This window comes from Myotis daubentonii, chromosome 13, assembly GCF_963259705.1.
Source record: "Myotis daubentonii chromosome 13, mMyoDau2.1, whole genome shotgun sequence".
NCBI classification, from domain to species: domain Eukaryota; kingdom Metazoa; phylum Chordata; class Mammalia; order Chiroptera; family Vespertilionidae; genus Myotis; species Myotis daubentonii.
The window spans coordinates 58,052,443-58,067,339 of record NC_081852.1 but is presented as its reverse complement, the minus strand read 5'-3'; positions in this window follow the sequence as shown (position 1 = coordinate 58,067,339).

Genomic DNA, 14,897 nt, shown 5'->3' with positions numbered 1-14,897 from the left:
TGAAGAGGGGTGTCACTCTCGGGCCCCACGCTGGAACAACAGTGAGAAACTCCGGGGGTGAGGCCAGCAGTCTTTGTTGGAACGAGCCCTCCAGGTGGTTCTCGGGCAGGCGAGGGCTTGGAGCATAGCTCGCGGGGCCTTCAGAACCGGCTTTGAGCAGCCGCTGCTCTGTCCTGGCCCCACACAACTCCCTCCCCAGCCCAGCAGCCTTCGTCCGCCCTGGGCGCCCTGTGGCCTGTGCCTGGACAGGGCCCTCCCCTCCAGACCTGCTCGTGACCTGAGTAGGCCAGGGCTGCCCGCCTCCGTCGCCCCGCTGCTGGCCCGCCTCCCGGTTGGGCATCATTAATCTGCGATCTCTGGGGGTTGCCTCTCAGACAGTTACCCTTCCAGTAATGAGCCCCATGGAAAGTGGCGTGGACACGGATGCTGCTGCCCACTTGTTTTGAAAGGGATGCCTCTCCCAGGTTGATGGCTTGTTGTGACTGGTCGTCAGCCTCGGATGACAGCCATCAGCAAGAGCATCTGCCACATCCCGGAGCTCCCAGGTCCCCAAGAGAACTGAAGGGGAAGAGACGATGGGGAAAGGTAAGCCGCAGACCAGCTGTGCAGGTGATGGCACAGGTATGCGCTCAGGGCCCTGGCTGCTTCTGGGAGCCTGGGAGCCTGAATTCAGGGAGCCCGAGCCATGGAAATCAGATCCCGGGGTGGCACTTGGGCACTGATGGTTTTTAAAAGCTCCTTGGATGATTCTTTCTCCTTTCCCCCCTCCAGCTTTATGGAGATACAATTGACATTTAACATTGTGTAATTTAAGGGGTATAAAGTGTTGATTGGATGTGTGCATACATTGCAAAGGAATTGCCACAACAAGACTGGCTAACACTCAGTTACCATTTTGTGGTGGTGGTGGTGGTGAGAACATTTAAGACCTAGTCTCTTAGCAACGTTCAGTGTACAATACAGTATTGTTAGTTACAGTCATCATGGGGTACACTAATCCCAGACCTTACTCATAACTGGAAGTCTGCACCCTTGGACCTGTATCTCTTCCTTTCCCCCTAGCCCCTGGCATCCACCAATCTACTCTGTTTCTATGAGTTTGGCTTTTATAGGCTCCATATGTGAGATATTACAGAATGTATCTTTTTCTGGCTTATTGTCACTTAGCATAATGCCCCCAAGGTTCATGCATCTTGTCACAAATGATAGGATTTCCTGCCATTTTTTAAATAGCGGAGTAGCATTCCACTGTGTACAGACGACCCCCCCCCCCCTCTCTCTCTCTCTCTCTCGCACCATACTTTATCCGTTCTTCCATTGACGGACACTTAGGTTGTTTCCATGTCCTGGCTGTTGTGACTAATGCTGCCGTGAACATCCCGGAGATGGGGACGCCATGATTCTAATGTGGCCAAGACCAGAAACCATTGCTCTTCTCACACTTGAAGGGCGCTAGGAATGCCTTGGAGAACTTGTGGGCAGTTCAGGCCCCGACTCAGTGGGTGTGGAAATGGAGCTTTAGGGTTTGCAGCGTAGGAATAATCACCGATCCATTTGTCAGGTGGCCAGTTTGTCTACATCACCGATTTCTGGTGTGATTTGGTCAATGTAATACTTAGTATCCTGTTAAGGGAAAGTTCACTTTTGCTTAAGATACTTCATCAACAGAAAGACAGTACCAGCATTTCATTAGAGAATTTTAGTGTTTATGCTAATTTTTCATGTATGTTTTCAGTTCACTTGAATAATTTTCTGTTTTGCAAAATGATTGTCGGTGAATGGGCTGCACTTGGTGTCCATGAAGGGTCTTGGCCAGCCTGGGAGAGGAACCGCACAGCTAGGTCTTTGGCTGAGCATTCTTTCTACCCCAGAACCCCCAAATTTACCAGGCTGGGCCTTTACTTGTTTTACAGTTCAAGAATCTGCTGCTGGCCCTCGCTGGTTTGGCTCAGTGGATAGAGCGTCGGCCTGTGGACTGAAGGGTCCCAGGTTCAATTCCGGTCAAGGGCATGTACCTGGGTTGCAGGCACATCCCAAGTAGGGAGTGTGCAGGAGGCAGCTGATCAATGTCTCTCTCTCATCGATGTTTCTAACTCTCTATACTTCTCCCTTCCTTTCTGTAAAAAATCAATAAAAATATATTTTAAAAAGAATCTGCTGCTAAAAGTGTTTGAAAACTGCATCTAATTTTTATCTAAATGCTGCCTTTGACAGTTGAGAAACATGAGGCTCAGAGAAGTTAAGCAACTTGCCCGAGGTTGCACAGCCAGACCAGATAGGTGCTCCAGGCCTTACCTTGTCAGAACTTACAGGTAGAGCCTGTCCGGCGTCCTGTGCCTTCTGAGAGTTGAAAACGAGGCTCCTCCCTCCTATGACCACTGACCCCATCCAAGTGTCAGATGTGAGAACAGTAGAGCAGCATCTAATGGAGGTGCTGCTCATTCCCACCCCAGAGAGCGCTGCCCCGCAACCTAGGACCTCCTCCTCTTTACCCACCGGTCCGGGAGAGCAGGCGGGCTGGGCCCAAAGCCCACTGCCACTGCTTCCCACGGAGTTTCCTTAAGCTCTCTGTCCCTTGTCTGAGGAGGGGCAGTATTAGGACCTGCCCCACGCAGACAGACTGGGCATTAAGTGAGATGGTCTAAGTAAGAGGCTCAGGACCGGGCCTGGCGCACAGAGTGGTTCTTTGCCATCACAGGGTCTTGGGAATGGGGAGGAAGGGGAGGTCCTAGAGGCAGCCCCGGGGGAGGGGAGGGGTTGGGGCTGCTGTCTCAGCTACATCCGGAGGACTGAGGGGCCTGCTGGAGGGGGTAGCAAGGGGCCTGCATCATGGTTGTCCAGGCTGGCCCTGCCCTCCTGTCTAGGAGACCCCACCCGGAGCACCCCCCCCCCGCCCCCCGGCCCCAGCTGGGGCCAGGCACAGACACCCAGGCTTTGAAAGCTGGTGGGCAGGGCGCTCAGCGGTCCTGCTCAGCGCAGGCAGTTTTTTGTCAACAGCACTAGTGAAGGGAGGGGGTCTCTCGCCTTTTAATTAGACGTGGGGTTTTCCTATTTCTGAGAATCCTGTGCCCGGGAGGAGGTGGGGGTGGAGGTGCGGGAGCTGCAGGCAGCCAGCCTGGGTGGCGTCGTCACGCTTTTCCAGCCTTAATTTGAAAAATTGAGCTGAAAAAGTCAGACCTCCCGTCTGACTCAGAGCCATTGTCCCTCATCACGTTGAGAATGCATTAACCTCTGCCTACAAGTTCCCGTGGCAGCGCCTCTGAGCTGGGTCCCCCTTGGGGGAGGGGGGGCTCACAGCCCTTGCCCCCTGGCAGGTGCCCTGTGAGAGGGGGCTTGTCCCGGGTGGTGATGACTGGCGCCTTCCCTTCTCTGCCCACGAGGCTGTCGGGGACGTGGGCTCTGCCTGGGCTGCCGGGCTCAGGCTGCGGCTCTCCGGAGTCCCTGCTCCCAGGCGCGGAGGAGGCCTGGCTCTGACACGGGAAGCCCCCGTTGCAGAAGCTGGAAGTAGGCATTAAAAATGGCGAGGGAGCCCTGACACAGAAGGACCCCAAAGCTGCCTGCGACACACTCGTCGGTGAAAAGGATTTTGTAAATGAGCGGGGGGAGGACGTCTTGGTCTGCCCGGGCCGCCACACAGAGCACCACGGGCTGGGCGGCATCAACACGGGCATCTATTGCCTTCACTCTGGAGGCTGGATGGTCCAGATCTAGGTGCCTGCAGGGTCGGTTTGGGTGGGGACCCCCTTCCTGGCTTACAAACAGCTGCTTTCCTGCTGGGTCCTCGCGTGGGGGGAGGGGGTGTAGGGAGGGGTACTTTCTGCTGTCTCCTTATACGGACGCCAGTCCTCTCAGAGCACCACCGCATGACCTCATGTGACCCCGACTGTGTCTTTAGAAGCCCATCTTCAAATACAGCCCCCCTGGGGGCTAGGGCTGCAGCACATGACTTTGGGGGACACACGCACCCCGTCCCTAGCGCACCCTGTCCAGGACCTCGGGCTCCAACCAGCTCCTCTGTCTATAGGTTGGGTCACTTGGGTGACATGACCTGACGCACCTCTGAGGTCCTCAGTTTCCCCTCCTGTGCTCTGGGGGAGATGGTACCTCCACCTTCCACCTTCTAGAACTGTTCTGAAGAGGAAGAAGGTGACCGGGAGATGGTGAGGGTCCCCACGGTGAGAGGGTCCCCACCGTGAGAGGGCCTGCTGTGAGAAGGGTCCACCTAAGGTTGGCGGGGGGCCGAGGGGGGGCGTTTACAGAGATGCCCAGTGCTCAAGGTGCGGCATTTACACTGACCATGGTTACACACACTGTTACAGAATTTACCAGGCGACCGAAAAAATGCACAGGCGTACCGGAGGCACAGGGAAAACCCATTTATTTCCAGACATTTCCCATGTACCGGTCCAGTGACTCAGGGGAGTCTGTTTCTCCCCAAATCCTGAGCCCCACCATGGAGGAGGCGTCCCCTTTTTATCTTCTCTAGCTCTCTTCGTCTCCCAAATGTGGAATGAGGCTCCCGGACCTTTCCCGGGCTTTGCAAAAAGCCCCCTGTGCTGGGATGGGATGGGGGCGGTAGGACCACATTTCAAGGCCCGGCCTGGCGCCAGCACTGATAACTCCGTCTGGGGACGGTCTATGGCCTCTCTGAAATGGGAGTAGTATTTTGGGTCAACAGGTCTTGCAGGACCAGATAATTAAAGGGGCAGCGACTAGATTCAGATGGCTCGCCCCCCAAAAATGTCTCATTTTCCCCATCAATACAAACACCTGAAGGCCAGGGTGACCCTGTCAGTCAGGGAGCAGAATGGGAGGTTGCCATGGTGACGAGGCCGCGAGAGCCCCACTCTGCTCCAGCGGGGGAACTCGGCTGTTTTCTCAGACTTTCTGAATTGTCAGAATGAGAAGGAAATTTGACTTGTCCTGCTGGTGAGTAGCTGATGAGAGTAGCCCCGCAGTTCCTGGCCTGGGCTGTCCGAGTTGCTGGTGGGATGGACAGGGCTGGGCTGGGGAAGGAGAAGGGAGCTGGAGAGAGACGTGTGTGTGTGTGTGTGTGTGTGTGTGTGTGTTCACATGTGTGTGCGCACACACGCTATGGGTGTCTGGTGGGTAGAGTAGGTAGAGGCCCGGGATGTGGCCAACATCCGATAATGCACAGAACAGCACCACCGCAAAGAATGAACTGGCCCAAGTGATGGAAGTGCGGAGGCTGAGAACCCCGATGCGTGTTGGGCGGGATGACTCTTTCTTGTTCGGGGCTGTCCTGTGGGCTGTAGGCCACGCACATGCTCACACACATGCTCACACACATGCTCACACACATGCTCACGCACATGCTCACGCACGCACCTTCTTCACTCTAAGTTAGGAGGTGGGGGATCGTCCCTCAATGCCAGCCGACGCCAGCTCATCACTGAGCCCATTCAGGCCCGCTCCAAGCTGCCTGCTCCGCGTTCAGAGGCAGCTTTCAGACGGAAGATGTTTCTACAAGTTCAGCCCCCTCCCGGCTCGTTCCCAGCCTTTCCTGGAGAAAATTCAGCCTTAAATATTGGTCATTATCATGGTGATGAGATTCGTGGGAGAGTGTATCTAAATTGCTTTATTCGCGTGTGATCAACTGGGCTCCTCAAGAGAGAAACAAACAGCTCATCTCATTTGTTCTGAAAGCTTCCCATTTGGAGCCCAATTTCCTGCCCTTCCCTTCCCTGCCCCCCCCCCCCAGGCTCCCCACCTGGACAACTGTGCCTTCTCACTTCAGAGAGGGGGAGGCATCAAGGCAGGGACACAGGCCGGCTGTCTCGGCTCAGGGTCCTTAACCGCTGCCGGGGCTATTTGCTCAGGAACCAGCCCTCTTGGGACTGGATCTGCGGTTTGTTATTTGTTAGTCTCTCCGAGGGCATCTTCATGTGCCCTTCGGAGGCACGGACTCCAGCCAGAGGGTCTGAGGAATTACATCTGGGGGGCTGCTGTAATCAGGCAATTATTCCAGCAGCGTCGCATCCTGGCAACAGGTTCTGAGCGTGGTCACGGCCTTAATTTCCATCTGGGGTGAGGCCGCACGGAAGATTGGAGAAGCCATAGCTGTTAGATGACTGGTCTCCGGAGGGAGCACACAGGCTGTGCTTTGCCTCTGGTTTCTGGAGACCCGGGAGAGTGGGTAGGAAGTGCCATGCACGGGCTTTGGAGCCCAAAGTGTAGAGCTGGCATCCCAGTTCTGTCCTCAGTGTGTGGCCCTGGGAAAATGACGGATTAAACCTCTCTGAGCCTCAGTTTTCTCATCTGTGAAACGGGTTTGATTGTAACAGGATATTACTATAGGACGTTGGCTGTTTATTGGCTGCGCAGCATCTCCTCTCCCTCCTTTGGTAACAGCGCCTCCATTTCCTTTTGGGGAATTACCTCCCCCACCAGGTGCAGTATCAGAAAGACATAAAGCCAGGTGCCCAGCCCGCCCCCCCTGGCTTGAGTGATCACGTGACCAAATTGAGCCAATCACAGTGAGTCCAGGTGGAGGCACTCTCAGAATGACAGGTGCTACTCCTTCTGGCAGCCAAGCCTTGACAAGACTCCGGAGAGAATGCTGTCTGGGTTCCAGGTCCTCGGACGACCCCATTTCTCCTGCCTTCTCGTCCCTGCCATGAGCTAAGCCATCTCCTTCCAGTAGGTTTCCTGTTGTTTCCATTCTCCGAAGTTAGTTTCTCTTGCTTGTAACCAAAGAACCCTAAATTATGAGACGAGAGCGAGTCACGTGGTATAAGTAAGCGCCTGTCCCAGAGCCTGGTACCCCAGAGCCTGGTACCCCAGAGCCTGGTACCCGGGTGGACTCAGCCGGCGGGGCTCTCTCGCAGTCTCTGCCCCAGAGAGGAAGAGGAGGAGACAAACGACCAACATGAGGAGGGGAGCACCCCGAGGGCCGAGGTCTGAGGCTCTGTCTGCTTCGAGGACGCTCCAATCCCTGCCTGGGATCCTTCACTCACTCTCCTCTGACTCCTCAGGGCTCGGGGGGGAGCTCAGGGGAGGGGCTGCAGAGGACCAGGGATCTAAGGTGTCCCCCTCCCTCCTGCCAGCCCACGTCCCCCCCCAACCCCCCCCCCCCAGCTGCTGAGCCTGCCTGTCTGTTCCTCCCCCATCTCCTCCGCCCCACCCCCCGGGGGCAGAGATGCCCCCGGAAGCAGAAGCTGTGATGATTTCAAACTGTACCTCCATGTTCGGAGATGGGCTGCCCGAGGCCCCAGCAGTTTGCCTGAAACCTCAGAAGAGGCGGGATTAGCTGGGACCCCTGGACGTCAATCATCCCATCCAAACGTATTCTTTTCTTAAAACAAAAAAGAATTCATGAGAACTTAAATTGCACAGAAAAATAAGTACAAACAGAATATAACCAACACCCATGTCGCCAGCACCTAACTTAAGGGCTTGTTAACATCTTGTCCTATTTTCTTTGGTGCCTTTTCTATTCAAATAGCAGATGTGAGCAGTGGACCTGCAGTCCCTCGACCCTGCCCCACCCTGTCCAAGGCAGACGCAGGGAAGCTAAACTCTGCATTTCCCAAACGCCCTGCAGGTCTGGCTCAGACTCACCATCAGACGTGCTTGCTGGGACCTGAACTCAGGACCCAGGTAAGCGGGCAGAGTCACGGCTTCTGCTTGGCTGCAGTGGGTGCAGCGGCACAGAGCGGCGCTGGAGCCGCAGCTCTAAGGGCAGCACCTTGACCCCCAACACCAGGACTGCAGGCCTTGAGCCAGCGCCGGCTCCCGCACCGCAGTCTCCTGATTACCGCACGAGCACCCCCTCCTCTCCGTGGGCCCGTCTGATTTTCTTCCTTTAAAAAAAATATTTTTATTGAATTCAGAGAGGAAGGGAGATGGGGAAAGAGACAGGAACATCAATGATGAGAGAGAACCATTGCTCGGCTGCCTCCTGCATGCCCCACCCACCCTGGGGATGGAGCCCGCCACCGATGACTCTGTAGGTATCTAATTCCTGGAATTAAATTCATTTCTGCTTAAGCCCGCTAGAGTAGTTAGTGTTATCTACAACTGAATCCTGACTAATAGGGCCCCCGAAGGAAAAGGGTGTTTGACCCTCACTTATTCCTTGACTTTCTCCGAGGGTGTATTCTAACTTTAGTTTCATTCACTTATTTGTTGAATTAGCAACAACAAAGAAAAAAGTATTAAGCATTTTTGAGGTGCTTATCACTGTGCTGGACTCGGGGGATAGGATAGTGAAGTAAGACGGTACCAACCAGCAGCCCTGCTCCAGCCTTTGGGAACCTAGTGTCGTATCTTCCAAACTAGAAACCACGCTGCTGACTCCTCTTTTTACTTCCTTCAGGTCCCCATGGCCCTGCTACAGGTCCTGGCTTCGTAGTGAGCGGTGATAAATTTGCTGACTTGGTTCCAAGGCCCTATCCTATCCTATCCTATCCTATCCTATCCTATCCTATCCTAACCTATCCTATCCTAACCTATCCTAACCTATCCTATCCTAACCTATCCTATCCTATCCTATCCTATCCTATCCTAACCTATCCTATCCTATCCTATCCTATCCTAACCTATCCTATCCTAACCTATCCTATCCTATCCTATCCTAACCTATCCTATCCTATCCTAACCTATCCTATCCTATCCTATCCTATCCTATCCTATCCTATCCTATCCTAACCTATCCTATCCTAACCTATCCTATCCTATCCTATCCTATCCTATCCTATCCTAACCTATCCTATCCTAACCTATCCTATCCTATCCTATCCTATCCTATCCTATCCTATCCTAACCTATCCTATCCTATCCTATCCTATCCTATCCTATCCTATCCTATCCTATCCTATATATCCCTATCCTAGCGTATCCCTGTGCCGATGAAATGGCCAACAAGAGGAGGCGATTGCTACCCAAGGTCTCCTGTGTTCTTGAGGCTTCCAAAGGGCAGCAAGAGCATCTGCCTGGAAAAGCAGTGATTTGGGTCTAAGAGCGCTGATAAATTGCCTTCCCCCGCCCCTCCCAAAGGCCTCATCTGCCCAGCTGACAGAAAAGCTGCTTCCCCTGCAGCCGAGTTGGAATCACATCTGGGAAGGTTTAAACCAAACGGACCGTTTCTTGTTGCATAAGTGGATGCTCTAAGCGTGGAGATCAGCTGTGCTCCAAGAGAGGGAGTGGAAAAAACCAACACCCAACCCCGAATATCTTTGACTTTAAAATGACCAGGGCTTCTGCAGGGACATACATACGTTCTTGTTTTTCTTTCATTTTTAGAAGCAGAAGGGAGCTTATGCATTATTTAACCTAGACCTCAAGATGAAGAATCCTGCCGGAGATAAAGAGGAGCCGTTCCTAACGATGACAAAGCCCAATTCATCAGAAGTCGTAACAATCCTGAATGTATATGTGCCTAATAACAGAGCTTCAAAATAGGAGAAGCAGGCCTGGCAGGATTGAAGGGGAAAACAGACAAACCTACGACCACAATAGGAGATGTTATTACCCGCGGGAATCAATAGAGCAAGTAGACAGAGGATTCGGAAGATATGGACAAAACTGCAGGCCGACCTGGCCCAGGCGACGTTTATCGACGCCTCCACCCGACAGCAGGTCACACATTTCTCTCCCCTGTAAGTGGGACATTCACCAAGACAGACGGGAGGCCGGATCATAAAACAAGTCTCAGTACACTTCAAACGGTTAACATCGTATAAAGAATGCGCCCTAGTCAAAACAGAATTATACTTGACATAAAAAACACAGGAGATACCTAGAAAAATCTCAAAATTAACAGTCTGGCAATTACAGACGTTTAAAAATCCTCTGGGCAAAGCGGAGATCCCCAGGGGGATCGGAAAGGACTGCAAATTGAAGGGATAGTCATGCTCCCGTTCTCTCCCAGCGGCGGAGTGACGGACCGTCCCAGGGCTGTTCCAGTCTCAGCACTGAGAGTTCTGTGTCCTGATAACCTCCTCAGTCCGGGGCAACCCGGCAAAGCTGGTCATGCAGTTAAGTATTTGGGTTCAGACTACGAGTTATTCGGTCATCCTAAGTGTAGGGCTTCCGTCTCTCTCTTTTCCCCAGCCATCTTGAAGTACAACCGACAAATACAAAGTCTAGATGGTGAAGGTACATGAATTGATGCTTTTGTATGTGTGCACTGGTATATATCCATTGCTATATGTGTGCATGGTGAAATAATCACCGTAATCAAGCTAATTGGTGTACCTCACACAGTTTACAGGTTCAGGTCTTCAGTCTAAGTCTTCAGCTCATTTTGAGTTGCCTGTTGCACAGGGTGTGAGTGAGCGAAGGGTCCAGTTTCACGCCGTTGAATGCGGATGTCTTGTTTTCCCAACATCATTTATAGAAGAGACTATCTCTTCCCCATTGTATGCTCTTGGCCCCCTTGTTGGAGATCAGTGACTGTCAAGGCTTGGGTTTATTTTCTGTTGTTTTTATCTTTTTCATTTTTATCTTCTAAGCGTATGAAAATATTTGTTTAAATGACACTGGGCGTGCTACTTGGTCCTGGGTCCTAGGTACTCAGTTCTGGGTGCTCTGCACTTGGTTCTGGGTGCTCTGTGCCTGGGGGCTCTGTCATGTTTCTCTGGGGAGAGGCTTGGGGTTCTCTTTTCAGATAGTTGGCGCTGAAGCAATATCTATACCTACACACTTTGAAATCCATTCCAGAAGCTGAGCCAAGGGTTAACACAGCCAACGAGATGGAAATTTGTGAACCCCGAGGGCAACAGTTACTTAAGCACAGATTGTTTGTTTATCAAGGAGATTAACAGACTTTATTTATGGGGAAGGTGGGTTGTTTTTAAAAGGGTGGGAAAGATTTGGGAAGGTAATCGTCTTCCTTATACCTGCCTGACGTCTTAGGGACAGACAGTTCATTCCCTTGCTCAATTCCAATTTGAAAGATCTTAGGGAAGAATTCTTCTGGGTCTCGCTTGGGTTAGGCGACCACCTCTGACTCTATCAGCCACAGTCATGAGAAAGGTGATTGCTATTAATGATGCGGTCTATATATGAATAGCTTTTTAATTAGCCAACAGACTGACTTCTTTCTAATTTCTCTGGAACCACTAGCATAGTAAGTTCATACTGGATTTGCAGCCAGCTAACACCTCACAGCTTCCCACCCTTTCCCCATCGCCTGCCCCCAGGCTAATTCACAGCAGATCAACTTGCTCAATGGCCATTGTCAACTCACCACATTGACTAAAAGAATAAAATAAAAAGATAAAATAAAACTGGGTGGTTTTAACTTACCCATTTTCCCTTTGTGTTCATAGATGTATTTTAGGAAATGTTCAGAAGTATTTTAGGAAATGTTCAGTTTATCTTTGCTTTCACTTCCTGTTGCAGAAGCCAGAAAGACCCATGGGGAGGGTGAGATAGATAGAGAGAGAGAGAGAGAGAGAGAGAGAGAGAGAGAGAGAGAGAGAGAGAGAAGACCCAGAGAGAAGGAGGGAAGATGAGGAGACATGAATATATTCATAAGAACACTCATAAGACTGTAGCCTTAAGATGACACATTCATTGAATATAATTAACTCTCTCAAAAATATATTCAAGAAAAAGATATGTGCAGAGTATTCTTGAATAGAAAGAATTCCGCTCACTGTGTTCTTCTTTTGAATAATAATATGTTAATGAAAAAATTATTCGTAAGAACCTTCATATTCAAGATAATCTTAGGACTATATTTTCTTGGGTCCCTCGGTCTCTCCCTTTCTGTGTCCCTAAGTCTTATTAACTGCTATTCCTTTTTTCTTTTTTAAATCCTCACCTGAGGATATTTTCCCATTGATTTTTAGAGAGGGTGGAAGAGAGGGGGAAAGACAGAGAGAAATATTGATGTGAGAGAAATACATCGATTGGTTGCCTCCTGCACGAGCCCTGACCAGGGCCCAGGCTGGGAAGGAGCCTGTAACCCAAGTATGTGCCCTTGACCGGAATCAAACCCAGGACCCTTTGGTCTGCAGGCCAATGCTCTGTCCACTGAGCCAAACAGGTTAGGGCTTAACTGCTATTCTTCTGTTGTTTTAATCTAAATGGCCTCAGTGCCTTCAACTTGGTCCTTCATCCATTTGCACATCTTGTCATATACACACTAGTTTGCCCTGTGTCCTTCCACACTGACTCCAAGTCTGGCTGAGTCTTAATAAGTGAGATAATGAACAGTCATTTCCTTACAGTCACACCCTATACTACCCATCACCACCACCACCACCACCACCAACATTGTCTAAATATGTGTTCATTTTCTTGACAACTACCCCTGACTGTGAGTTCAGTCTGGGCTTGCAGCCAGATACCGCCCCCCCAGTCCCTCCCCCCCATGCCGCCACCACCAACACCACACACACACACACACACACACACACACACACACACACACACAGGCTCACCTGGGGAAAAGAATCTCCACCCAGACCCAGGACCCTTGAAAACTGGAAATCTGTCCCCATCCTTGTGTTCCAAGCCCTCGTCTTTGAGGGGAAAAGAGACTGGCGTTCTGACACCTTTTGAAAATGAGTTTGTACCACTGATGTTTTAAAATTGTTAGGGAGCGTTGGGCACTTTTACACAGTTTGGCAATCGTTCTAAAATTTGCCGAGTGTGCTTGCTGCCAGTTTTCTGTCAATCCCGGCAACAGCACATCCCGACGGGGCGGATCTGTGAGTGCGATCCCCGCACTGTGCGCTCCCCTATTTATTAAGTCACATCTGCCTTCGTCGGCGTCCCCCCTGGCAAGTTCTGTGGCTCAATTAGAGTTTTATTTCACCATAGAGAAGGAAAACATATTATGTTTCCAGACGGCGTTTGCGCTTGAACTTGAAGGCATTTCCCATCAGAGCCTTGAATCCGAATGTGCCCATCACCTGCCTATTTCATTTTGACTTTTGTCGCTGAAGGCACAATTAGCCTTTAAATACTGTTTTCATCTCTGTCATAATTACATCGCTCTTCACCCCAGAGGCTTAAGTTCTTGATTGTGTGCTAAAAAGTGACAAAGCTTCAAGAACTCAAAAGGACATCTACTTAATATTTTACCAAGAGTCCCAGGATGGTGGGAGGAATTATGCATGGGAGGTGGCTGAGCGTGGAGGCAGGTGGCTGACACGGGGACAGAGATGCGTCAGCCGGTGGGTCTGGTTTCCGGCAGTTGCTCTTGGGCCCTTCGGGGAGGATGGGAAGAACCTTCGAGACTGAGCTTCCAACCTCTGCCCTACCTCTGCCCTGGAGCACTCAGCCTCTCCATGTGGGAAAGGTGGGTGGTCTCAGCTAATGTCTCCTGAGAGCTGCCTCGGGGCCAGGCGCTAGCCTAAGCTCTTTAGTCATTCATTCTTGTGAGGTGGGTATAGACATTACTTCGCCCATTTTACAGATAGGAACACGGAGGCCGTGACCCACAGTCACATATCAAGCTCATGGCGGAGCCTGGATTTGAACCCAGCCGTCTGGCTCCATAATGCACACTCCTCATCCCAAGCGGCATGCAGAGCACAGAGCTGTTGCCATCCCCATTTTAGGAAGGAATCAAATGTGCCTGTATTTGTGCTGGGCGAGCTGCTTCGTAAGCTCAGGAGCTTCTTGGTGTTCATGCGGAGGAGTGGGGCAAGGAGGCCGATGGACTGGGGTGTGCATCCAGGCTCTGCCCCTGCAGCCATAGGATCTTCAGGAAACCACCCAGCTTCTCCGAGCCTCACCTTCCGAGTCTGTAAAATGGGCATAACACTCTCACCTACTTCTCAAGTCTTTTGCGAGGTGGAAGCAAGGCAAGGAATGCTGGGGGCACGGAGACATGGTTGCAAACATTGACTGGGGGCTGACCACCTTCAGGGATTCTTGCAGCCATTACACGGGCGTCTCCTTTAGACTCACAGGAGCATCAGAAAGTGAGGGCTGCTATGCACCTGGCCTTACAGAGGGGGAAGCGGGCTCAGAGAGGCAGGTGACCACCCGGCGTCACACAGCCAGGAGGGTGGGAAGGTTGGAGCCGCTGCACGCTGCTCCCACCACAGAGCCTCACGGGCAGTGGTGTTTAAAGGTCTCCATCCCCCCTCTCCTCCCAGCCCCCATGGAGCCTCTGGACAACCACCTCTGGGCGCTCAGCCAATCCCCTTAGTGCCCTCGAACTTGCGTTTTGACCTCAACAAGTTTATTCCCCAAGTGCAACCTGTCCCCTTAGCCGTCCTCGCAGGCCTGCCTCCTGTCTTCATGTGCTTTGACCTTGCTGAGCAGTTGTGTTGGAGGGGGTGGCAGTGAGATCTGGGTTCCGGCTGGGACGGTTGGAGTGTGTGATTGGCGAGACTTGTCTTAGGGAGGGCTGCTATGGATGCCAGACCTCGCTGGGCACCAGGGCAGGCCGAAGGCTTGTGCAGCAGGAAACGCAGTTATACTCTCAGAATTCATTCCGAGGATGGAGGCTGAGCGCTGCTGGCCCACGTCCTGGGTGGCAGGGAGGGAGCGGGCTGCACAGGGGAGATCACCGGCAGCCGCAGGCCCTTTCCTGCTCTCAGCGCCTGGCCCACTCTTCATGTCTTGGGGAAACCAAGGCCCACGGCTCTCCTCTGGGCTCCAGGGCGACTCCTCCCAGTGGTGTCTGCTGCAGTGTATAAGGCAGACACCATGCGGCCTCGCTCTGTCTCACTCTGTCTCCAGGGAGCGCTTGTTTCTTGCCGCGTCCCTGCGGGCTGGAACCGACATCGCGCCTTTCCGTGCGCCGCCTTCTGCAAGCTGTCAAGTCTCCTCCATGTGGATTTCACTTTCCCAGAACTCACAGGGTGCTGCGGGAAACAGGAGAGGGCGAATTGCCAACCTCGGCTGGTCTCATGGGGGCCATTAGCCAAACAAATAAAACCCAGGATAAGGAGAGAGCACTAAATGCA